We start from the raw sequence: 25,286 nt of genomic DNA, 5'->3' as shown, positions 1-25,286 counted from the left end.
GATTTCTGCCTCAGTTTCCCCACCTACATGATAATGGGGGGTGGGAATCTTTGTAAGTGCCTCTCTTCCTGAAAGGTTGTTTAGATGCTGCAGAAGACAAAGAGAATGACAATGCCGTTTCCTATAGATGTCCCTGCTCAGAGGATAGAAAAACAGCAAGGGCCTGATGAGCCCTCGATTATAGGAACTGAGGGAACGGAGGAGATAGGAGGTCATTCATCTGCGACAGCAGGTAATCCACACACCGCTGAGGGACGATTCAGAAACGCACTCTGCATGGCATAGTTGTCTTCAAAGCATTCGCCCTTACAATGAACTGTGTTTTCTTTGGACCAGGAGAGACCCCTGTCCCCCCGCCCCCCAGTGTATACTTAGCTAGGTTTCCAAGGGGTGAGGGCCTGGGAAACGAACTTAAGCTAAACATTAGGTATAGATAGTTCTGATTCTGACTCAGGTCGTTTCCTGAGCACCAGCAAAGTTCTGGGCACGATCCAACGCACCTTTCCACATCATACAACGTTTAGTTTACTCCCATGATGTTTTTGCCTATTGGTGACAGGAAAAAAATGTCAAAGCCTCAGAAGTTTCCTTCAAAGTGGTTAAGTTAATATATATATAGGGTTGGATGGTTTTCAAACCAGACCATCGTCTGGCTCCCTGTCAAATGGATTCCCTGAACTAGGTACAGCCCGATCCTAATGCTCCCTTAGAAGAAGCAGGCAGCCTAGAACGCAGGCTCCAGGGACCTTTCCGTCTGTTTTAGTACTACCCTTAACTTTTGAAAGCAAGCCACCGTTAACTTTCTGGGTTGCAGAATCTTCGTCTGTAACACGAGAGCCTAAAGAGAAAGTGAAGGAAGACCTTTTGATTCAAATGATTCTCCTGGATCCAGGACACAGACGCTCCATCTCCTGTCTCTCTGAGACTGCCTCATGATGGCTGCCCATGCAGAGCGGGAAGTAGAGCATCTGGCTTGGTTGCTGTGGGGATGCAATTAGCCTGAGCCTCATCTCAGCAGAGGGAGTTCTGGGAATTCCTGATGAGGCTGGTGCCCAGAACAGGACACACAACCTGCATCACTTGGAACCCAAGGCAATCCAAGGCCTAGTCTGCCCACAGAAATCCCCTCACCCTCCTTGGAAGGAAAGAGGGCTAAGGCTTCAGGTCCTTGCTGGCCCCTTGACTCATGACCCCTAACATCCCTGCCTTATCAAAGAGATGGGCCCTGGCAGGGGTTCAAATGGCAAAGATTAAGAGATTGCTGATTCAGGAGGTACCCTGGAGAATCTTGTTAGCCAGACACATGGCCCTGAAAGGACAATGACCCCTCCTTCTAGTCTCACAGTCCTGCCCCTGGGATTCTGGAGTCCCAGTACCAGCTGTCTGCTTCTGTGAGCTGAGCTCCTTCCCCTCACCCTCTTCACTGAGTCAACTCTTCTTTTCCAAGGCCATGAGTAATACACAAACTGCTTTCTGATGGATAACCGAAAGCTCAGAGAAAGGCAACATTAATCCCCTCCCTATCTATCCTAAAGTCTCTTGTCCCAAGGGTGAACTTTTACCCTGTATAATAATCCAGAACCACTTTTCTCAAAAAGGTCATGCAAGTGCCAGACTGTCTCCAGAGACTCAGAACCCATCCTTCTGGTTAAAAGTACCAAGGAAATAGCTATTACCCCTTTGCCACTTTCTATGTGCCTTCGTATGTGCGTGCGCATGGTCATATGCCGTACACGTCTGAGTCTGGAAGAGGACAGTCATCCCACCAGACACCATGCCCAAGCCCATACCAGCCACACCCACCACACAACCCTGTAGGGATGACCTGGCTCAAACAGGACTTCTGAAGGCTGTCGATGCAACACTCACCGCTAACAGTGCCAGCGCCTCTTGGAGCTTGCCTGGGTCTGGACCCTGCAACAGGCACTACAGAGCGGCCCCATTTCCAGCCAATGGCACTGCACACACCTCCCATACCACGGTTTTACTAGGACGTGGATGCCTTACAGATGAAAACTCTGAAGCTATTTTTGTTTGTGGCAAAAGAGTTTGACAGTGGGAAAGACTCGGCAGTGCGGTACGGGAGAGACGCAGGAGGGAGATTAAAACCAGGAAAACTCAGAAATGACGATCGCGGAAACATCTTGGAAAAAGAAACCACTTTCTCTTGCTTTCAAAAGTCAGCTGCCCTGATAAACAGCTTCGGTTTGGGAGGCAGAGAATCAAAAGGGGGACAGACCTCTCTTCCTGGGGTCTGAGCACAGATTAAAAAAAAAATGGCAAAAATGTCACACCACCAAGATCTGCCCTTCAATGACCTCAGGAGAGAGCCTCCAGAAACTGGAGCTGGTCTGAGGGACCGGTTGATGCTCTCAGGGAGTCTGCCCTGCGTCTTATGGTGGGATTTTTGTTAGGTATAAATGAGTGGGGGAACCAAGCTGGAGATCCTTGGGGCACAGGCCTGGGACACACAGATAGCCTTCTCCTTAGTGCCACTCCTAGGACGGCCAGGGCAGTTCCCCCCCAACTCTTTTTGTTTTCAGCCTTCTCAACAGCAAAAGGGAGCAAGCTGCTAATCCTTCCTCCTCTGGAGTCTCGTAGCTTTCAAGAAGCACCACGAAAAAATAAACACATCAACTCCTTTCTTCGGGCCAGCATGTGTCCACATGGGCAATACACATGCTTTGCACTGAACGAACGCCCAGAAGCCCCTTTCCCCGAGATAAACATTCAGGCTCCCTTGAAGGAAGAGTAAGTAATGCATCGATACATGCACGCATGACCACTCTGTAAAACCTGATTACGGATTGCATTGTGTCTATCCCCCTGTGAAAGTTCAGAGGCTCCGTCAAATACACGGAGACTTCTCTTTGCCTTGATTTTAGGTCTGGAATCTCAGCCTGTTGCTGACTTCTCAAGGCTGCCCTGAATGGAAGGAGAATACCGTAGGCCGAATAAAATGCCAGCACTAAGCAAGTGCAGGAATTTAGTTGATTCTAGGTAACTTCTCTGCCCATCCCCTGTGTAAACACCTTGTAAAGCAAAAGAGTCTTTGAAACCCCTTCTCTGGGGCCGTTCATAACACTTCAGAGACCTTTCCTAGGGTCCACAGGGTGGAAGATGTGACAGGCACGACCAGCTGGACCAGCCCTCAGCCTCTGGCAGGCGCACCACAGGCTCGCTGGGCTGGAGAACTTTGCGAAGCGCCCCAAACGGCTCCCAGCTTCCACTCTCAGCCATTTCTCTCCTTGGCTCACAAAGAGCAGGGACGGAGCAAACCGTCGCCACCTGCAGACAGATCCCGGGGCGCTGCTTCTGGCACCCGGCAAGGGAAGGCAGGCCAATGGCAAGAGGGCAGAGGTTCACACCCCCACCCCCAAACCTCTCAGAGCCTGGGTGCCCAGAGGTGGCTCCGCAGCCAAGGGAACCGACGCCCCCAGGCCCGCTGCCTGCTCCCCCACGGCCACGGCCCCACCCCCAATCCTTCCGGCGACCCAGCGCCCACCCACCCGGGCGCGGGAGTGGGAGGGTGCCGCGTGGGCAGCCGGAGCAACAGGCGTGGGAGCAGCGCTCCTCGCACTTGCTGGCTCCCGAAGGCTCGGTCGCTTCCCTCTTACCTTCGCCGAAGCCAGCCCCAGGCCCCGCGCCCCGCGCGCGCGAGGAAGCTGCGGCCGGGGGCCGCCAAGGCGCAGAGCGCCCAGCAGCGCGGGGAAGCGCCCAGCAGCCGCCGCTCGGGCGGCTCCTCCTCGCCGGCGAAGTCTCGCTCGTTCCTCCCTCACTCGGTCGGTTCGTGCGTCGGTCCGTCCGGGGGGCCGTCCTTCCCCCGCTGTCGCCGCCGCCACCGCCGCTCCAGCCCCAGCTCGGCAGCGCGTCCCCTCCCCGCCTAGCCGCTCCGCTCTCGGGCTCGTGAGCTCCGGTTCGCTTGTTCCCTGCCCCCGCCGCTGCTGCTGCTGGTGCCGCGCGGAGAGGAGCCGGGCCGGCCACGGGGCTGCCTCTCCCGAGGTCCCTCTCCCGAGGAGGCGGTGGGGGGCGCGGCGCGGGCGGGGCGGAGAGGAGAGTCCGGGGGAGGCGGCGAGGCTGCGCCCTCCGCTCCCCACCGATCCCCCACGGGTCGAGCGGCCCCAGGCCGGGCCCCAGAGCGCTGAGCCACCAGGCAGCGGAGGGAGCAAGGAGGAGGACGCGGGAGCCTCGCCGCGGGAGGGTGCCCAGGGCGAGGGCGTGCGAGGGGGAGTGACTCTGCGCGAGGGTGTGTGTGTGTGTGTGTGTGTGTGTGTGTGTGTGTGTGTGTGTAGAGGGGCGCGCGCGTGAGTGGGGGGTGTAGCGGGGAGGGGGGGGCGGGGAGACTAGGCAGAGCCTGGTGCGTCTTCTCAGGAGAGTGGAGGAATCTTAGGGTGTGCCTGGAGGTGGTGGTGGAGTGTGCCGCCGACTCGGGTGTGAGCGCGTGTGCCGGCGAGGGTGGGCATGGGGCGAGCGTGGCAAGGTGAGCTTGGCTTGGGAGTGGGGGAGGAGCCGGGCGCGCGGCGTGATCGTGAGTTCGGGGGCGTGTGTGTCTGGGGACTTGGAAAGAGGTAGCAGGGAGCACCGGCGTGTGTGCGCATGGGGTGTGTACACTTAACTGGATGTCCGTTTCCCATTCACTGTCCACGCGGCAGAGCAACTCCTCTCCTTGGTCATCTAGTGAGGCTCTGCCCGTCTCCGTGCAAGCTTCCAAGCTGACCCTGAACTGTTAGCTGCGTGTGCCAAAGCTGGAAAGGTCTCAGGGGTGTCAAACTGCCTTTACTTTCATGTCAGAGCCGCTTTCCTACAGGAGTGAGAGGTCAGGGCCAGATAGTCGGGATTTGCTCCAGTCCTCCACCACGGTTGTTCAGAATTAAGATCGAGGATTTGGGAATGTTAACTCTCACTTCCCCATCTTCCCAGTACGGGCCCAGGCCTTCGGACCTTTCCAGAAACCCAAAAATTCCTATTGCTTAATACTTCGACCCAGGATGGGGAGTGGGAGACTGACGGTCGCCCATGGGGCGTAGTGTCCAGCCAGTAGTCCCCCGGTCACCGGGGCGGTAGTCTATAGTGCTGCCCCGGCAACTGAGCCAACTGGCTTTCCGGGTGTCTCTGGCCTGGGTGCTGGGAATCCCGGGCCTGGAGATCGCGAAGCAGACAGCTTCGTGCCTCTGCAGGGACCGGAACGCTCTGGCTTGGGGGATCGCAGTTCTGAAGTGTGGAGAGGTGTATGCTGAGACACAAATGGAGAGAAACGCGAAATGCGCGGCGAGGGTGACAGTAGACTTGGCAGGGCATGCCTTTCACTGTGGCTGGAAAAAGACCTTCCTGAGTCCAGAGTAGCGGTTTTGACTTGTGGCAAACCGAGCCCGCTCCAGAACTACAGGGTGAAGAGTATCTTTTGAGATGTCAGCTACTCTGGGCCTCTGGTAGCTCGGAGCTTCTCCTAGGCTCATTTACTCTAACCAAAGCTTCCTCAAGTTGTCAGTCTGAAAGGTGCACAATTGGCCCTTCAGGAGGTGGGCGTGGACCCCATTAGCATTTGCCAAGAGTCCTAGAACCCTGAGGGATTTGCATACTAATTTGCATACAGTAATAATGATTAACAACACTGCCACTCCCTGGCCAACCCAGGAAGAATTCAGGGAAGGCCCTGGCAGGGATTCTCCCTCCCTCTTCTCCTTGGGGAAGAGTTTTTGATGTTGGGTTTTGTTTTTGTTTTTTTAATTTGTTATTTTTTAATAGTTGCTGTGACCCCTGAGGGAATGTACTTTGTCTCTGAAATGGTCTGGTCCAACAGGCACACTTTCCTTTGGTTTTCCACCTTCTGCCCGACAGTGGAAATTCTAAATTTTATTTCTGCCTAGGTTAGGATTTCCTTTACATTCCGGCCATTGTTCTGCAGTGGGAAGGTAGTTTTGGAGTCAAGTCTTCCAAGCTGTCAGGGAACAAATGGTTACCTAGGAACAGCAGTAGACTCTTGGAGTGATCTATTAATGAGACAACATGTGCCCTCCGGGGTTTTGGAAACCCGAATTGAAGCCGGGACACTCACTGGATGCCCTGCCCCACCTTCTCCAATCCTGTCCCTTAGTCTAAGAAGTGTCCGTGAGATGCTCTTTTTGTCACTAATAACTGGCAAAAAGTAAGGGAGGCTTGGATTTCTAGTTCAAGCCAGTGTGGGTTTTGTTTACAGATGCTGAGGAAAATGGAACAAGTAGAGGAGAAAGGAGGTGCTGGATCCGAGACACTGACGGAAGAGACATTGTTCAGGAGACTTTGGGTACCCGCCCTCCATCTCTTACTGGAATCTCCTCATCCATGTCTGTTGGTTCCTTCCCCCCTCTGCCTCTGGCCCAGCCTGGCCGGGATTTTTCATTTGCTTTTCCCCCATGACACGGCCGCTTTTCCTTTAACTCTCGGCTTCTATTTAAAAAGCTAATTTGGGAGCTTGTCGATGCTCCCAATTCAGACATTTTAAATAGGAACTGAAAGTCAGGAGCTGCCAGGGCACTAGGTTTCCTCCCCTCACCACTGACTCTGCTGAAGTGTTGGTTCAGTCGCTCTGGCCCCAGTGAGTGTGCGTGTGCATGTGCGTGCGTGTGCATGTGTGTGTGTGTGTGTGTGTGTGTGTGTGTGAATGCCCTGCAAGCTCAGGGTGTATTTCAGGTTATCTTTTCTATTTAAGGATAGTGTTCCTATAGAAGACTCTGAGTGTGTATGTGTGCGTGCACACACGTGCAGGTACGTGTGTCTGTGTGTGTGTCTGTGTCCTTTCCAAGCTGTGCACACAGGAGGATTCTTCACTAGTCCCGCTCTGGCCACTGTTTGCAGAGCTTGTCATCCTGGGGTCTGTTAGAGGAAGGAGCAGCATTGCTCTAAGTCAGCTTTGTCTTTGCTGACATGCCAGGCTGTTATTGTCTGTGCAGCTCTTTGTACTCAAACTTGCTCTTTGAAGCTTGCTTGAGCTTCCTGAAGGGTCACTCTCACCCCCCCACTCCTTGTGCCTGTCCTACTTTGGCTGTTTGTCCCATGCTGGGCAAGCATTTTGGAGTTGGGACTCTTCTGAGGGTTGCAAGCTTTATACCTGTCAGAGTGCGGTGAGCCTTGAAGGAAAAAAAAAATAGACTTTGAGGTCATGGTGATTAGGTTTGAACCTGCCTCTGCTGTTACCTAGCTCTGGGACCCTAGGGAGCATGCTTGACCTCTCTGTGCCTTGTTTTGTTTTGTTTTGTTTTGTTTTTTCTCTCAATTCTACAATGTCTAATGATAGAATTGTGGCACTTCAGTAAATATCATAGCGAACATACTTAGAACAATGCATGAAATTTGGGCAGTTGGTGGTTGTTCAAGATAGGAAGTACAGAGAAATCTGTCTAGGGAAGGAGTTAGAACTGCCAGATTGTGTGCGTGTGCGGGTGTGCGTGCATATACATTAAGTCAATGTGCACATGACAATACAAATGCCAGGCCACAGCCGACTGTGTCAAATTTACCTCACTGGCATAGCTGAGTCCCTAATCTCCAGAAGACAATAAAAGAACAGAGGCAGGGTTGGACGGACAGGGAAAAGAAAGGGGATTGCCAGGCCAGTGTCCTAGGGGCCAGTTTTATGTAGGAAGAAGGAGTTCCAAGACCCGTTTGTCCACATGCTCCCACCTCCCTGCCTTACCCATATGTACAGCTGGGTTCCATGGAATGAAGCTGCAAAGGGGGTGCTCAACGGGTAGCCCCTAGTTCTTGGTGTCACTTTCTTTGGTCTTATCCCTGCCTCTCACCCCCCATGCCCATCTCACCACTGGGCAGAGGAGCTGATGAATTAACTCTTGGAGTTCGTTTCTCTCAGCTCAAAAGAATATGAGCATACGAGGAGGGACACAGTAGACCATAAGCAGGAAGAGGGCTGTAAGCAACATAGGCTCTCTGAGGGATCCAGTACTGCCTTGCAAATCTTGGAGTATATGCGGTGTCTTAGTTACGTTTCTAATGCTGTGATAAAACACCATGATCAAGGCAACGTAGCGAAGAAAGCATTTACTTTGGGGCTCGTGGTTTCAGAGGGTTATTATGGCCCATGACTACCATGGTGGGGAACATGGCAGCAGACAAGTAAGCGTGGCGCTAGAGCAGGAACTGAGGGTTTACATCTGATCCACAAGCACAAAGAGCAGGGCGGCAGCGTTGTTGGGGGGGGGGCGGAGCTGGGAATGGTGCAGTCTTTTGAAATCTCCAAACCTACCCCTCCCCAGGACACACCTGCAACAAGACCACATTTCCTAATTCTTCCCAAATAGTTTCCCCAACTGGGGACCAAGTATGCCAACATATGTGTCTATTGGTGAGTATTTTCACCCAGACCACTGCATCTAGCTCTGCATGTCAACTTTGATCTGCGGAACCGCCCCATACTGGCTGCTGGCTGTGTCTTCTGTAGGTCATGGTAGGCATCACCATTGATAGATGTATGAAGGAAGATGGTGGGTGGGAGGGGCTTCTATAGCATTCACCTCATTCTTTGAGACAGGGCTCATAATTAGAACTTGGGGCTCACCAATTAGGCTAGGATGTTTGGTCAACAAGCCCCAGGGATCCTCCTATCTTCACCTCCCCAGAGGGGATGGTAAGCACACACTACTGCACCTGGCTTTTTATGGGGGCATCAGATAGTAAACTCAGGTCCTCTTGCTTTTGTGGCAAGTACCTTATCAACCGAGCTGTTCTCCGCTCCATGTGCCTCCTCCTGCATGTCTCCAGGATGATTTCTTACTCTTCCTTGGTTCTCTGTCTGTCCTTTTCCAGGGAGCTATTATACAGACTTGTGGTTAAAGTTCATTCTCATGCCGAGGATCCTTTTCAAGCTCACCCTGGTTCCATCCTTGACCACTCTGCCTCTTTGCTACATCTCACTACCCTCTCCTGTTGGGCTGTCACCATCAGTGCCCTCTCTCTCACTTCCAGTCCTCCCTGACCTCCACTTACACTGTTCTTACGCCGTCTTTCTGATGGCATCTTGTCCCATCACACCTTCAAGCCTTTGTACATGCTGCTGCATCCTCCAGAAATGCCCACCACTGCTTTCTGTCTGTTCCCACATTGAGGGGAGAAGTGACCAAATGTTCATTCACCCCAGCCAGAGGACTGGTGACTGACCAATGATTGATTCCACTCAAGTGCAGTTGGCAAAGTTGTGAGTTTATTGCCATTATATACAGGAGCATGGGTAATGCAAAGGAGCTGATTGACAGGAAGGCTAACCCAGCTTGCAGGGAGGGGACTTGGCAACACTACACCCTAAGAGGTCTTTGCCAACTTGAAGCCAGCTCTACCAGACAACTTCCTCTCTGAGGAAGCATTTACTGCTTTTGGAACCTTGGGGTTGATGGTGTGTGGTGGGATTCAGGGTATATATGATTGTGACTCTGCAAGTCTCTGTGTTTTCCGCATCTTTAAGCTCATTAACCTTCTTATTCCTAGGAGTCTCTCTTTTCTTTCCAGGAGAGAATCTTGGTCTCAATTCCGAGGGATTAGCTACCGAACACTCTCTTCTTAGCAGACTCAAACCTTAAATACCCAGCACAAGGTTCATGTGCTAAGTTTTGGTAAAAAAAATCTTTCCTGTATCCCAGATTAACTAACTATTCCCCCTTAAGTTGTTCTACAGTCCTTCCTGTGTGTCCCAAGCATGGTTCTTTGTACCTGTGTGGGCTTAGCTGTTTGCACAGGGGTGTCTCGTTCTAGCCTTTGTGTGCTGGAAGGCAGGGACTATGTGTCAGCCAACTGATTCCTGACACAGTGCATGGCTCTAGGGAGCTACTCAGTGCATCTGGATTATGGTTTGTTCTAACAGTGAGTCCTATGGTTCCCTTGATTACAGTGACGGAATATGGCACAAGTTTGCCATCTGGTCAGTCTCCTGGTCCCTTTTTGATAGATCTCAATCAAGAACACGAGGACATAATGGGAGTGGGCAGAGAAAAAGAACAAGGGTAATATTTTTGGGCCAATCCTAGATCAAAAGAGCCCCATGGTACCCCCTTCCAGGGAAAGGCTACAACATGAGAGTCAACTGGTTCTGCCTGTGCAGACTAGGCCAGTGTTCAGCCAGATTGGTGTGTGGGGGCTCCTTTCTTCCCACCCTGGCAAGAAGTGAATCACATCCTTGGAACATCACCTCCTTGGGAACAGCCAGGACACAGCCAATTGCAATGTCCCTGATTATTTGCAGCTGCGGCCATAAAGACAAGCATAGCTTAAATACGCCAAGACCAAAGGCTGCTGGATTTGCAGTATAGCCTTATGCGAGAACCATAGCAACAAATCCCCGACAGTGGAAGCTTAGTGGGGAGAACAGTCTTTCTGGATGGACCTGGTTTCAAAGTTTGACTCTGTCATTTACCGGCTGGGTGACTTTAGGCAAGCCACTTCACTTCTCTAAGGATTACCCCCCTTGCCCGAAAGGGTTCTGATGATGGCATTATTCCACAGGGCGCATAAGGATGGTGTCAGATTATGAAAACATGCCTCACATTCAATTACGAATAAAAATGTTAGCTGTTAGGGCATTGTAGCTGAGTCTAGACGAGTCTGAAACAAGCTCCTTAAAATATTCGGTAGAGCTCCCCAAACAGTGTGTATGAACTCAGGCAGGTCACCCAAGCTCTTTGATGAGTGTGCACCTGCACCTCAGGATGTGTGAAATCAGAGTCTACCCCCTAGACATTTCTCCCGTTGCCACCTCTTTCTATTCTCTGGTACTCTGTTTCTGCAACCGTACACTTTAAGAGCTGTTTTCTTTTTTAAAATATTTATTATAATTATTTATTTACAATTTATATAGTTTATGTGTGTGTGAACATACTCAAGGTTAGAGGACAGCTTGAGGGAATTGGTTCTCTCCTTCCACTATGGACACTGAAGGACTGAACTCAGGTCACCAGACTTGGTGACAAGTACCTTTAACTGTTGAGCTATCCCATTGGCTACCTTTCCTTTTATTTTCCGTGTGTGTGTGTGTGTGTGTGTGTGTGTGTGTGTGTGTATGTATATCTGTGCACATGTGTGGATGTGTGCACCTATGTGTGTTTGGCCAGAGAAGGATGTGGGATGTTCTGCTCTATCACTGTCTGCCTATTCCTCTGAGATAGGGTCTTACTGAACCTGGAGCTGGCGACCAGCAAGTACCAGCAATCCTCCTGTCTCCATCTCTGCCACACTAGGGTTACTGACTGGCACAGACACACCCCACTTTCTATGTGCATTCTGTGGTCTGAATTCAGGTTGTGCATGATTATGATTGTGCAATGAATGCTCTTACCAACTGAGTCATCTATCCAGCTCTTCAAGGGCTCCGTTTCTACCCACCCCCTCCTCGCCAGTAAGAACTGATAAATCATTTAGACTAAAATACAAGTGACTGCTGTGTCCAATGAAACAGTTTTCACGTGTAAATGTGACAGAGCATGAGCCAAGGCAATCAAGGAGAGTCAATGAGATTCCTAGCATTCACCAAAGTAATGAAAGAAAACTTGAGGAGCCCAGGAGCTGTTTCTTAACTCCACAGATTTCTGTCCACTGAACCAAATGATGTGATTATATACCATGAGGTGGGCTGTTTCTGAATTCTGAAGCTAGAAAAACTAAGTCTCTAGCCTTTGAAGAAAATCGTAATAAAAGTTTTTGTTCACCAATTTTATCCACCTACTTCCTTTGGCAAACAAACAGACACATTTCATAAGAATCCAACCCCTTCCCGTCTACACATCTGTGATACTTACAACTAAATGTTTTCTCTCCAGAGCTTAAAGCCTGAGTTGGCTGCCTCCATGAGTTTGTCGTAGACTCGGCTACAAACTCATTCATTGCTCTTGTGTGTGGACAGGTAAACAGAGACAGGCCAGCTCCCATGTCTATACTCCAAGGTCTTAGGTTTTTAGTTCTCTGCAAAACCGTTGTTAAGATGGGTTCTCAAAACTTTTCAAAACAGTTTGAATCTTTATATATGATAAAATTGTATGATCCACTCCATGACCCCTCATTTTAGCATCAAACATTAGCAACTCATGACCCAGCATGCTCATCTGTGTCCTAAGGCCTCTATTCCACAATTTCAAGGCACATATGATATCATCAGTAAATAGTTCAGCAATCCCACCATTATCATGGTCAACAAAAGCCACCTTTTCAGAGGAGACATCCTTCTTGCCTCTTTTCCATGAAACTGAGAACGCCTGATACTTGTATCTTTGTGTACCAGATGTGGTCTTGGGAAAGCTCTGAAATTTCCTGCATTCTGTCCAAAGTTCTCTTCTGTCCTTTGGGTGAAAGGGACACACACTTATGCTTGCCAATGATATCTCCATGTGTAAACATCTTGGCATCAGTAGGTGTGCTGTGATGAGGCCCAAGCTAAGAGGCTGGAGTCAGTTCAGAGCACAGCCGGGCTTCCATCTTAGTTAGGATGCCTATTACTGTGAAGCACACCAGGACCAAAAGCAGCTCGAAGAGGAAAGGGTTTGTTCCAGCTTACAGCTCTCAGGTCCCACCATCACTGAGCAATGTTAGCATGGAACTCAAGACAGGAACCTGGAGGCAGGAACTGAAGCAGAGGCCATGGAGGGGTGCTGCTTACTGACTTGCTCACCATAACTTGCTCAGCCTGCTTTCTTGTAGACCCTAGAACCACCAGCCCAGGAATAGCATTATTCATAATAGACTGGGCCCTCCTACATCAGTCACTGATTAAGACAAGGTCCTACAGGCTTCCATAGAGGCCAATCTTATGGAGGCATTTTCTCAGTTGAGATTCCCCCTTCTCAGATAACTCTAACTAGTGTCAAGTTGACAAAACAAAGCAAAGAGACAAAACAGAAACAAAAAATCAACCAAAACAGCTCTTTATACTTCAGATGTGTTAATTCCCTTAGCTTTTTTCAAATCTAACTTTACTTCTATTTCACAGAAAACTGAGACAAGAAGCCACACAGAATACCTGAGGCAGCTGCCAATTAAACTGTTTATTTTTAATAGACACTGATGAATTGTTTCATTTCCAGGTCCTTTGAAGTCAGTTTTGGCCATGTGACCAAGTTTTGGTCAAGGTAACACAGGCCAGTCTCCACAAAACTCCCAGGGTGACCCTGTGTACACTCTGTCTTTATCTTGATCCAGTGGCTAAACAGGGTTTCAGAGGATGTAATGAAGGCCCAGCCACAAGAGGAAAGGAGCATGGATTCCTGGGTGACTGTGTGGAGCATAGAGAGACCCTTCCTAGCCTTCTGTGGCCTGTGAAATGAGCAACAACATAAGCTGTCATGGGAACTGTTGGAATGTGGGTGCTGCGCATTGGAATAACATGTCTACCCTTATCAGTATAGTGCTCTACAGAAGCTATAAGCCCTAAGTCTGACTATGCCTCTGCCTAGACTTCCCTGCATGTCACTGCTTTTAGGCACAACAAATATGAATCTCTTCTAAGACTCTGCTACATCCTCAGCATCTGGTGGAACCTCGTTCAAGAATCTCACATCTTAGATTCGTGTTTCCTGGTATGATGGGACTATTTGAATTAATTTTTAAATTAAATGCTTTGTTTTTTAACTGTTCGAGTCATGCTTCAAGTATTAAATCACCAAGTGGAGTTCATGGTTACTGCACTGGATAGAGCAGATAGAAACTTTTCCACTACCATAGAATGTTAACCTAGGCAGTGCTGTTTTGTGAAGACCTGCATCCACCCTCTTCCCTTCCCAAGAACCCACAGAAACGCTGGGAGTAGTAGCCACGGTCTCTGCTCTCCAAAGCCCTCAGTGAGGTCATCTCATGTGTAAAGCCCTCTCCTCTGCCTCTTGGGCCTTTGTTCTCACCTTTCCCAGTGACTCTTCTGGCTATATGCTTGTGTTTTCCGAATTAACCAGTAACAAACTTTAGATACAACTCCCTCAAGCAGAGTGAGTCCTAGACAGCCCACATGGCATGGATGGTGTCTTCTAGGAGCAGGGCAAGTACCTCGTTCCCACTGTGGTGGTTTGAAAGAAAATGGTCCCCATAAGGAGTGACACTATTGGGAGGTGTGGTATTTTGGAGGAAGTGTGTCACTGTGGAGGTGGGCTTTGGTGTCTTCTATGCTCAAGCTATCCACTGTGTGGCACTCAGTTCACTTCCTGCTGTGTGCAGATCAAGATATAGGACTCTCAGCTCCTTCTCCAGTACCATGTCTGTCTGCATGTTGCCATGAAGATAATGGACTAAACCTTTGAAACTAAGCCAGCATGAATTAAATGTTTTCCTTATAAGAATTGCCATGGTCATGGTATTTCTTCTCAGTAATAGAAAGCCTAACTAAGACATCTGCCTTTGCCCCATACAGGTGCTAAACATCACTTTTTTTCTTACTTCAGCTGTTGGGGGTTTGTGCAGGCTCTTCCCTCTGGAGCAATTTTGCCCTTCTTCCACTCCCACCCCCAGCTTATCTAACACTTAAATGGAGGTCATTTGCAGACTTCCCCACTCCTCCCTGAAAAGAACTTCTCCATACTTTCCAATCATCCAGAGAGAAGAACAGTGTACACAGGGCAGGAATGGAAAGAAAACTGTCTTGTTGAAGGTCCTTTTGAATCCTCCTAAAGTATAAGCCTTGATTCACCCTCCCATCACCACACACACACACACACACACACACACACATACACACACATACTCCATCTACTTAATTTTTCTGCAGAGTCACTACAGAGGCAAGTGGAATCTATCTCTTACAAGTTGGGATGACTGGAAACCACTCTGTTTCTTGGCCCCAACCAACCAACCAACCAACCAACCAACCAACCAACCATGTAGAAACAAGAATCATTTTACCATGGGCTTCAATCTTCCTATCTCCTTCCATTGCCAACACGTGGCATACAGAATAAAGTAAGGCAGTTACAATCCCACTGGTGTCAATGATCTGAGAGTCTTTTCTTTCATGGGTGTTTTTCATGGGAACCTAAGCAGATCCAGACAGCTACTCTGGTTCCTGAGACACCACAATAAATCGCCAACGGCTGCTCTTCTATGGCTCCCAACTAATAAATCAAATCTATTGAACAATACATTTACTGCAAATTTAAGAAGTTGTTCTTCCACTTTTTAAGTGTGTGTGCTAAATCAAACTCGGAGTCATAAAGAAAGGAGACGGCCTGCCTTGGTGTAAGGAAAACAACAGCAAGCAGCCTCAAGCTCAAAGTGGCTAGACAGAACATTGCTGCCCTGTATTACGAGGGTGAAGATGATCCCTGTAGCCTCTTCCCTTCCCTCCCAGGCAAGCTGCTGTCCCCGAAGCTCCTGGCTTCTCAAGCAATGCTCAAGTCCATTTTGCAAAATTGGGTTCACTGTTCACTGGTTCCCATGTGTTCCAGATGTCTGTTCCACAAGTGGGCAAAAAATGAAATACCTGGCATCCTCATTGGTGAATGGCAGCCGAGTGGGATGATGATGAGGAAGGGAACATGGGAATTCCCACTGGGTGCCATTATCCTGGAAGCTTTCTTTCCCTTCCCATGTCACCCTGCAGGTGCCACGGGTGCTCTGTCAGGAGGCCTGTTGTCATGGCTATTCTTGGTTACCAACCTGACCACATTTGAAATGAACTAAAACCCAAGTGGCTGGGTACACCTGTGAGGGACTGTTCTTAATGAAATCATTCCATGTGAGAATACCCACTTTTAATCCAGATTTTTTGAGTTGGCAAGATCCCCCTTTAATCTGGGTCACACTTTCTGCTGGAAGCCTGTTTAAGGACATGGGAGAAGGAAGTTGGCTCTCTGCCTGCTTTCTCTTGATCTCAGTGGAAAATCCTTTCCTTCATTGGAGCCTGCTTTGGGATTTCATCATGTACTCAGGACCAGCTGAGACTTCCAGGCTCATGGGATGAACAACTGCTGGATTCTTGGACCTTCTGTTGGTAGACAGCCATTGTTAGACTAGCTGGACCTGGCCTGGAAGCCATCTTTATAAATCCCCTTTATGTATAATATGATATAATCTAGGGATCCTTAGCTAATAAACATGGAATACAATACATATTTAATGTGAACGAATACCTAACGAGTCTTTGTTCATTCATATTAGTTTAGAAAAGCACTTATTAAATAATTGAGGCCAGCGGAGTAGTAGTGGCGCACGCATTTAATCCCAGCACTTGTGAGACAGGCAGATCTCTGTGAGTTCAAGGCCAGCCTGGTCTATAATGTGAGTTCAAGGCCAGCCTGGTCTATAATGTGAGTTCCAGGCCAGCCTGGTCTATAATGTGAGTTCCAGGACAGGCTCCAAAGATACACAGAGAAATCCTGTCTCAAAAAAAAAAAAAACCCACAATAAAAAAATAATAATAAATAAATAATTGAGGCCAGTAAGAAGGCTCAGAGGGTAAAGACACTTGTTGCCAAGTGTATGGCTACCTGAGCTCAAAAACAGGGAGCACAATTGGTAGGAGAGAATTCATTCCACAAAACTGTCCCCTGAACTCCACGTGCTCGCTGTGGTATGTGCCCCCTCCACATAGTTAAAGATTAAAAACTAAACAATTCATCCACTTATCTAACATTTTCTTATTGAATGTATCCTAACTGCTAAGAGTATGCTAGGAGGACCTGGCCCTGTTGGAACAAAACTCATGGCAAATGGAGAGTCGGGTGTAAGTCTGCACTCCGATCTAATGTGCAGGTTCACCAAAAAACTCACTGGAAGGTCAGTGAAGATTGAGGGTGAAGAGAAGCTAGGTGTGTGTATGTATATTTGGGTGTGTGCGCATGCATGTGTGTGTGTGTGTGTGTGTGCACATGTGTGGAGGCCAAAGGCTGATTTAATGTGTATTCTTGGATCAGTTTTCACCTTGAGACAGGGTTTCTCACTCAACTTTGAGCTCATCAGTTTGACTAGGTTGGCTGGCCAATACATTTTTTTGCCCTGTCTTTGCCCTCTGTCCCCCAGCACTGGTGATACAAATGTGCATCCTTGTGCCCAACTTTTATGTGGGTGCTGTGGATTCAAACTCATGTCCTTATGCACTTTACTGACTTACAGCCCCTGCTTTACAAATACTTGAAACAATCGAATGGAGTACACTTATTCGTAGGAGGAACCAGAAACGCAGGAATGTAGGAGGAGCCTCACGAAGGAATGTTGGTAGTAGTGACAGAGCTAGTATGTGTGCGCTAGGGTGAGCCTAGACTCCAGGGCAGCTTGTGGCCCACCCTGAGTGAAAGCTACGCTGGAAGAGATGACACTTGAGCTAAGTCCAGAAAGGGGGCAGTACTTGGGATGATGTGAACACCAAGCAGAGCAGACACTGGGGAATGAAGCAGGGCACAGCATGGCAAAGACTAGCAAGAGGGTCAGTCCGTCAATGAAGATCTCTGGTGGCAAGTGGAAGAACTGGACTCCATCCTGCCAACCACAGGGAACTACCCTGGGCTTAGGGCAAATGCATAATACAATCAGATCTGTGTTTGCAAGCCCACTCTGACCCAGTAGTGTGGAGGGTGGATTTGAGGAGGACTAGATAGGAAGCAGGGGGACCAATTATCAGACTTGCAGTTTTGCAGAGGAGCACTGATAAGGGCCTCGACTAGTGTGGACGGACAAGTGAAGCATGCGAGAAATCTGTTAGGGTAAAAGAAATCAGGACTCTGATTGGCTGGGTGTGGAAGAGCATGGGAGGGCCCAGATCGGGCCTCTGCTGCCTGGGAAGATGCTGCTGCTGGTCTCAGGCATGAGGGCTGGCAAGGTGGGAGTGGGTGAGTGTAGGCTGGTGGAGTAGTTAGGGACCCTTTAGGGAGGAAGGAGGTCGGAGCTCTCTCTGAGTGCTGTCCAGCAGGATTATTAAAGCTGGGCTGGAAAAAGCAGTCAGCTGGGGACAGTTAAGCCCCAAGAGCGAAGCAAACCTTCAGAAATGGGCTGGGCTTAGCCCAAAACAAGCCCAACAGCTCTCTTGCTTTCAGGAGGCAGAATTTTTTAAAATAAAGCTGTACAAATCCCAGCAATGCCGGCCACACTATCTAGGGCTTAGAGAACTGCTGATTGCTTGAGAGATAAGAAGAGAGATTAACTCTTGGGTCTCATCCCTTGCCCATCTTCTATCCTCTCCCTTATCCCCTCAAATGCACACACACGTGTGTACACACACATACGCAATGCGCACGCCTATTCCTTTTCCTCCCTAAACACCTCTTCTTATTCCGCACAACAGGCCTTTCACACTTTCTCTTTGTACCTGCTGTTCTCGCCTGCACTCCCCCATCTCAGTTCTCCAGTGGGCAGAACTATATTCCAGAGCCAGACATAGGATGCCTGGCCCCATTGCCCAGTATGGAATTAATTGTTCTGCCCTCATTCAACTTCACTACACGCTCCGCTACCAAATGGTACCACATCAGGTTTCTCTGAGACCTCGGAGTCTGAGGTCTTCTTGGCTGCCGGGCTGAACTCCCCAAATTGTATTTGTCTTGCAGTTCTCAGCAGCTGACAGAAGGTCTGGTTCATCGCCACGATTAAAAAAAAAATTGTTGAGGGAATGAAAGAGCACATGTCCCAGAGGAGGACACAAGACGCCATCAACGGCCGTTGCTTTATTGAAGAGAATCACCTTTGCCCTCCTGATGTTCACACGCCACATGGGAAATAAAATTGGGGCACACGGGAGACAAGGGCACAAAGGTGGCGCCCACCTTCACCTTCCATTCTCATGAGCAGGCCTTTGTTTCTCCTAGACTGCTCTTTATTGGCTTTCCTCTTTACTGAGGAAGAGTCTGCTTTAGTCAAACGCAGCAGCTCCTTCGTACTGTAGTGACCACAGGCTCTTGCCAGTCAGCCTTCCATTACAGAGCAAGGGCTCGGGACGATTGACTTAGAATGAGGAAACGCTTCTTTGGGCTCACAGTTGCAGATGGCTGGTCCAGCTGTGTCTGGACCTCTGGAGAGGTAGCACGCTGTGCCAGAGAAAAACCTGCTTATTTCATGGCCAGTCAACAAAGGAAGGGGCGGGTCCCACTCCCACCTTCAAGGGTGTTCTGCTGTAAACCAGACCTCCCCCCTCTAGAACTTGCCCCTTTAAGGTCCCATCACGCCCTTAAAGGGGCTCGCTGAGGACTAAGCCTCTAGCCCAATGGTTCTCAACCTTCCTGATGCTACAACCTTTTAATGTAGTTTCTCATGTTGTAGTGACCCTCCAACCATAAAATCCTTTTTGTTGCTACTTCATAACTGTAATTTTGCTGCTGTTATGAATCATAATGTAAATATCTGTGCTTTCCAGTGATCTTAGGTGACCCATAGGTTGAGAACCATTGCCCTAACCCAGTGGCTTTAGAGTCTAGCACTTGTTTAACACATTTATGGAGACAGATGTAGATGAATGAAGCCTCCAATCTTCTGGGATCTGCCCTCACAGAAACTTCTCAGAGTAACCATAGGTGACATGCTCAGATCAGGCCTCCAGAGAGTAAGGCTTCCAGTCATTTGCAGCCCTCTGGTTTCTAGCTGGCTTCCGGGGAAGGAAGGAATTACCTGTTGTGAACCAACTTTGCATCTCTGGGAAGCGTCTGTGGGACAGGAGGACCTAGAGCCTGGAATCATCATCCCTGTGGGGACATTAACAATAGCGATGACGGGTGCAATGACAAACTCTTAGCTGCTGTTCGTCGTGGACCACACAGCGCTAACGTCTTTTCTCTGCGTTCTCGGTTTCTCAGTTGGGCCGCCACTTCTACGAAGCAGGTGCAGTCGTGCCCATAAATCAGATGAGCCAAGCCGATGCAGAAGGGCTGAGTGGTTTGCGCAAGACCCCTTACAAGGGGCTGGGCTTAAAACGCTGGAATCTGATTTCTGAGTGCCCGCCTCTGTTCATTTTTTTCAATTACTTTAAAAGTATTTATTTGGGGTGTGTGTGTGTGTACGCACGCACTATTGCACATGTGTGATGGTTAGAAGACCACTTGTTGGGAAGTAGATGTGTAAGAGCAAGGGTGGAAGTCAAAGTCACAGAGCCTGAGGATGTGTGAGATTGGCAGACCCTAGCCTGACCGTCACCACTCTGCCTGGGTCTCTGTCTTCCTCTCCTCCGCCTTCCCTCCTCTCTGTCTGGGAGCTCTCCTTCCACCACAATGGTTCTGGAGATCAAACTCAGGCTGGCAGGCTTGGCAACAAGCACCTTTGCCAGCTGAGCCATCTCCCAGTCAGGGAGCTCTGACTCTGAAGTTCTACACTTCAGAGAGGTGCAGTAGGAAGGCTGATCTCCTGCCCACCCTCGGAAGGACACCTGGAAACAAGAGGCCAGCATGTGCTCGTTGCTCTAGGTCCACGTAGGGTAGGGACAGCAGATGCTTGCTTCTGGCTGATAAGAGTTCTGTACAACCCCTCAAGCCTAAGTGAATTAGGAGGTGCCTCTGCCCTCCCTTACCCCCTGGTCTCCCAGCAGTGGCTTTTGACTGACTGCTTCTCTGGGATGCCAGGATTGCTGCTGTCTAGAGCCGAATCTCCATGCTGGTAGTTTTGGTTGCTATGGTAATTGAATTCACTTAGAGGTGTCTCCAAGCTAGTTTGTCTACCTCTGTCTGCCTGCAACTTGGAAGGGTACAGCCTAGGGCTAATAGCAAGACACAGGAGGAATTGGCACTTTGGGGACCCCTGTGTTTTTTTCTGATCTAGAGGTCCTTCTTGGAGGTGAGCAGAAAACTGTGGAGAAATGTTCTTTCCATGTCTCTCCATGTTCCTTTCTGCTGCCCTTCACTCCTTTCTGGGTAGAACAGCATGGCCAGCAACAGTGGAAACCACTTTGAGAGCATCTTACATTCTTTGGTATTCTGTTAGTCACCAAACACTCACTGAGAGCTACTCAGGCACTGTTGCGTGTCGCTGGCTGCGGAGGTTTCATGCCTCAGCATCCAGAACTGCAGGAAGTACTCCCAAATCCTGTATTGCCATGTGGCTACTGCTCTGAGATTCAAGAGAACGACCAGCCAGAGGCAGGAACTGATAAGGAGGCTGGGGGTTGTGGGGAACTGCCTTTCCCCATTTTCTCTGCATAAGGGAGATTCAGCAGGTAGTCCCACTGCTGAAAGCCCGAGAGAAGGAGCAGAGAGTCTCAAGACTAAGCAGTGGGCTGTGCTGTCAGTCCAGGGTCTTGAGTAGTGACTCTGAGTCGTTCCTTCTACTGTCAACACTAGGGCAGGTGAAACTAACACACAAAGACTAGCAGCAAGGGTGGGAGACAAAGTCATGGAGCCTGAGGGCTTGCGATGGGCAGATTCTTTCACCACTCTTGCAGCTGTGCAAGAGCTGAGCCTTGTGTCGTCACCGAATGAAACCAGCAACGGAACATGTATGGAGCTCCAGCCATGCGTCAGCAGTCACACTAAGGGCTGAGAAGCCACAGCCACTGAAGCTCTGCCAAGACTCAGAGAAGCCACAGTCGAGGAGGATGGCAAATGAGCGGTACAAAGAGATGCGTGCTAGAACTCTGGCAAGGGCCATGTGCTCTGGAAGCCCAGCACCGGGAGAAGAGGGGAGAGACATCTGGGAAGGATACACATAAGGCAAGACTTGCTGACTTAGATGGGTGATACGAGCAGGCTCTCTGAGACCAAAGTCATTTTGTGCAGACAAGGATGTGAACGAGTACTCAGAAGGGTGACCATGACTGGTGGAGATAGAGAAGACTGAGCAAGGAGAGTGACAGGAGCCAGCCAGTCAGGGAAGCAGATGGTGGGAAGTCCTTTGGGGGTCTGTACTGCAAGAGGCCAGAGACCCTTCTGTGAAAGAACTGTGCGTTTGCACAACAATGCTGGCAGTGCTGAGCAGAGAGGGTAGAAGTAGAGGATGTGTAGCCTAAGCTGGAGCTGCCGAGCCACCAAGGAAGGAAGCCCACCTAAAGGATGGGTAGCAGCAGAAACTGTGGTCACTGGACCACACAGGAGGAGAGACTGTGCAAAGTAGGATGGGAAACCAAGTGAAATTAGGAACCTCAGACGTGAACTTGGGGACTTCTGTTTGGAAAATGTGAGTGAGCTGTCTAGAATATTAAAATTCAAGTACCTGATAGGCAGTCAGAGTGAATTTCTAGAACTGGGGACAGGGATTAAACACATGGAGATCATCAGAATAGAGGTGAGAGCTGGAACTGTGGGAGACAGCCGCACTCCCAGGAAGAAGGGTCACAGATGCCAGAGTAGACAAAGACAGCTCTTCAGACAGTGGTCTTTCCAGCAGACGGTGGAGCAGCCTGGAGTCTGGGGTCAGTGGGAGAAGACTGGTCCACAGGGGATGTGATTTCAGTAAAGATGTCACGGAGGGAAAGTTGTGGGAAAACGGTAAGAAGAGGTGGCTCTCAGAAGTGAGAGTGCCTAGAAACCCTGGTGCCTGGTTAAGACCGAATGGCAGGACCCTGTCCCCACTACGTAGAGCCCAGGAATTTGCATGTCTAGCAGATGCCAAGTTGCTGCTGAGGTTGTGGGAGCCATACTTTGTGAGCTGCTGATCTAGATGGCCAAACCTATACTCAGTAAGGTCCAGCTATCTAATGCATCCCTTCTTATTGTGAATCAAGTTTGACCTGATGAGAGGAGGAAGATGGGCTTTGGGTAAAGAATAGAGGTGGGGTAGTGAGCCGACTCCCTGGAAATAGAATGGGTACTACCAAGAACAGGAGGAAGAGAGAAGATGCTGGAGGCTTGGCACAGGAATGGAAGGGCAAAGCAATATGATGGCCCAAGGCAGGTGGCCTTGACTACATAGATGTGACTTTAGGTTACGTGTAGAGGGCAAAAAGTATGGCAACTGGAACAAGCATCAGACTTTGTTTGGCCAACGTCTGGTGTCTTCATCCAGAAGAATCTCGTCACTTTTCCTCATCTCTGTCTTTCAACCTTCGAGGGTCATTGTTAGCCTCTGGGCCTCAACCTTACCCTCAGCACAGAGGGAGCTACCTTGTGCCTTCATACCATCACGAATAGAAGTTGCTCTGGGGACAGGAAGAACACACACTTTTTCTATTTTTCAGCCAAGCTACCAGTTCGGACCCCAGCAGTAGGGTAAGGAGGCTCCTGATCCCAGTGCTAGCCTCCCTTCCCTATCCAGCCCACCTTGCCATGGAGACCCTAAGTTTATGCCTCATTCTGTACCAGTGGAGGAAGCCCATAAAGCAAATCTAAATCCAATCCATCGGTGTCCAAGAGCACATTACCAAAATAGACGAGACACCATGGGCAGTATTTAATTATGAACAGGCAGAACAAATAGGAAGGATGCAATAAAAATGCTAATCAGGAAGGAAAAAACAGGCTTCATTTTCTTCTAGAGCAGACTAAAGCCCATCCCGTCCTCCTCCTTTCATACTCCTCAAACAAGGGCCACTGACTTTTCAGAGTGCGACATCATGACAGCTAAGCCTTTTAGCCCCACTCCCCAGCTTCTCCCACCTGCCAGTTTCCACATTTCAGTTCCTAGAAGACTGAGCCCAGAGGGATGGAGATTCAACCTTCCCTTGTAAGCATATAACTTCTACTTCAGCCAGGAAGAGCTAGGACAGAATTTGGAAAATGAATGCAGTTGTTACTCAAAACTCAATTCCATATCCCAGGAAGTAGCATAGGAAGGATGGTAGCATGTCCAAAATTTGAAGGCAGAGAGAGGGTGGCCATAAAAGTGCCCCCTGACCAGCCTGAATTCATGTGTTGGGCTGTCTACAAGTGAACCCATCTCCAAGCTACTTAGGCTGAGTTTGGGGACACTCAGCCAAGCTCTATGCCACATGTTCTCAGGTCAGTTCCACCCAGCTTGGCTGCGCTTGACGTAGAAGTGTGATTCAGTATTTGAAGGCTCTCCTTGGCTGACAACTCATGTAGTTGGATTCTTTCTGTCACTCTGTCCTTCCTTGTTAATTTGTTCCACTACTGCGAATGACAGATTCAGTTCTTTAGTTTCCCCAGGTAGCTGGAATGCCTGAGACCCAGCATGTTATTTTTGGATAAAACTTTCTTTCTTCATAGCACCGACCACCAGGTCCTTGTCCTGCCTTGACCTTTCTGTTTCATGGATACCCCGGCCACCCTTATTGATCCCCCAGCAATTTCCCCTTCAATTGATCGACATCTTTTGTTTCTTCAAATTCTTATGCAGATATGAGCTCTTCCCAATGTAACCTAGAGAAGAATTATCCTGAAGGACCACCAAGCCATTTATCTTCTCTCTACACCCACAGAGAGCCAACATCTAGTATCACAACCCCTGGCTACTGCTACTTCTTAGAAAAATGTCTGTTGGATGTGAAGTTTACATTTCAGCTAACCTACTTGCCTGCTATGAGACCTTGGTGAATTTCTTACCATCGCTGTGCCTGTTTTCTCATTTCAATAAATAGAGGTGACATCCATCACGTAGTTATTAAACTAATTCAATGAAGAGGCATACAAAACGCTTAGAAATCTTCCTACCACATAAATAAACATCTAGTGCTAGCCACTGCTGTTGCTGTATTTGCTATTAAATATATTACTATGTTTACTATTTCCTATTAAAATCGGTGATAATCTTATTTGCTTGTGTGCTTAGATACTAGGTAAAGTGTCTGGCATGAATAAACATTCAATAATCTTGAATAGATGAATAAATGGTCTTTTAGGCTTCTTATTCCAAAGGTTTTTCAATTTAAAGAGATGACCTACATGTTGATAACCATGCTTAAAACTTATATAACTAATGGTATGATTTCAGCATCTATAGGGCGGCGATTTCCAATCAACAGTTCTTCCCACTTTGCTTTCTGTTTAATCTGATGGTCAGTTCCTAGTAACATGGCTAGCTCTGATGTCCTGGTCAGTAGCTCGTTGTTCTTTTCCCTGGGGCTAAATTTCCTCCTTAACTGTAACAAAAGCAATAAAATGTTAGAAAGAACCAGCAAAGCAGTAAAGGATACAGAGGAAACTGCCAGCTCTGGAGACGGTATTTCCTGCTTTAGAAGCAGTACTTCCTGGGTCCTACCTGGGGCCCTAGTCATCACAATCTTTGGAAAGGCTGAGGCTCTAAAGTCAAGTGGGCTGTCCACTAGTAGACAGAGAGACTGAACACTGCAGGAGGCGGAACTGAGCCCAGGCACAATGAGGATCCTCCTAGACTCAAGTGCTAGGCTCTCATGGGCAGAGCGTTGCTCTCTTCCACACCTTATTAGAGAGCTCTGGTAATGGAGAGTGGAAATACTTTATTCAAACATTGCTGGACAGCCGGGATATGAATTTGCTATGGATGATCAAGACCAA

At 49.0% G+C, this 25,286-nt stretch overlaps 1 protein-coding gene across 2 annotated transcripts in view; it reads right to left on the bottom strand.

Annotated features, from left to right (window-relative positions):
* Positions 1-4,291, bottom strand: part of Kcnd3 (potassium voltage-gated channel subfamily D member 3) — a 228,138-nt gene extending 223,847 nt beyond the window's left edge. For both annotated transcript variants that reach the window (XM_050157555.1, XM_050157554.1), the window contains exon 1: positions 3,618-4,291. The gene's annotated coding sequence lies outside the window, so the exon portion shown is untranslated. The remainder of the gene's footprint in view (positions 1-3,617) is intronic.
* Between the last annotated feature and the right edge of the window lie 20,995 nt (positions 4,292-25,286).

This window comes from Alexandromys fortis, unplaced genomic scaffold (genome assembly GCF_014885135.2).
Source record: "Alexandromys fortis isolate MF-2015 unplaced genomic scaffold, M_Fortis_MF-2015_v1.1 scaffold_78, whole genome shotgun sequence".
NCBI classification, from domain to species: Eukaryota; Metazoa; Chordata; class Mammalia; order Rodentia; family Cricetidae; genus Alexandromys; species Alexandromys fortis.
This window is presented reverse-complemented; position numbering and strand designations above follow the sequence as displayed.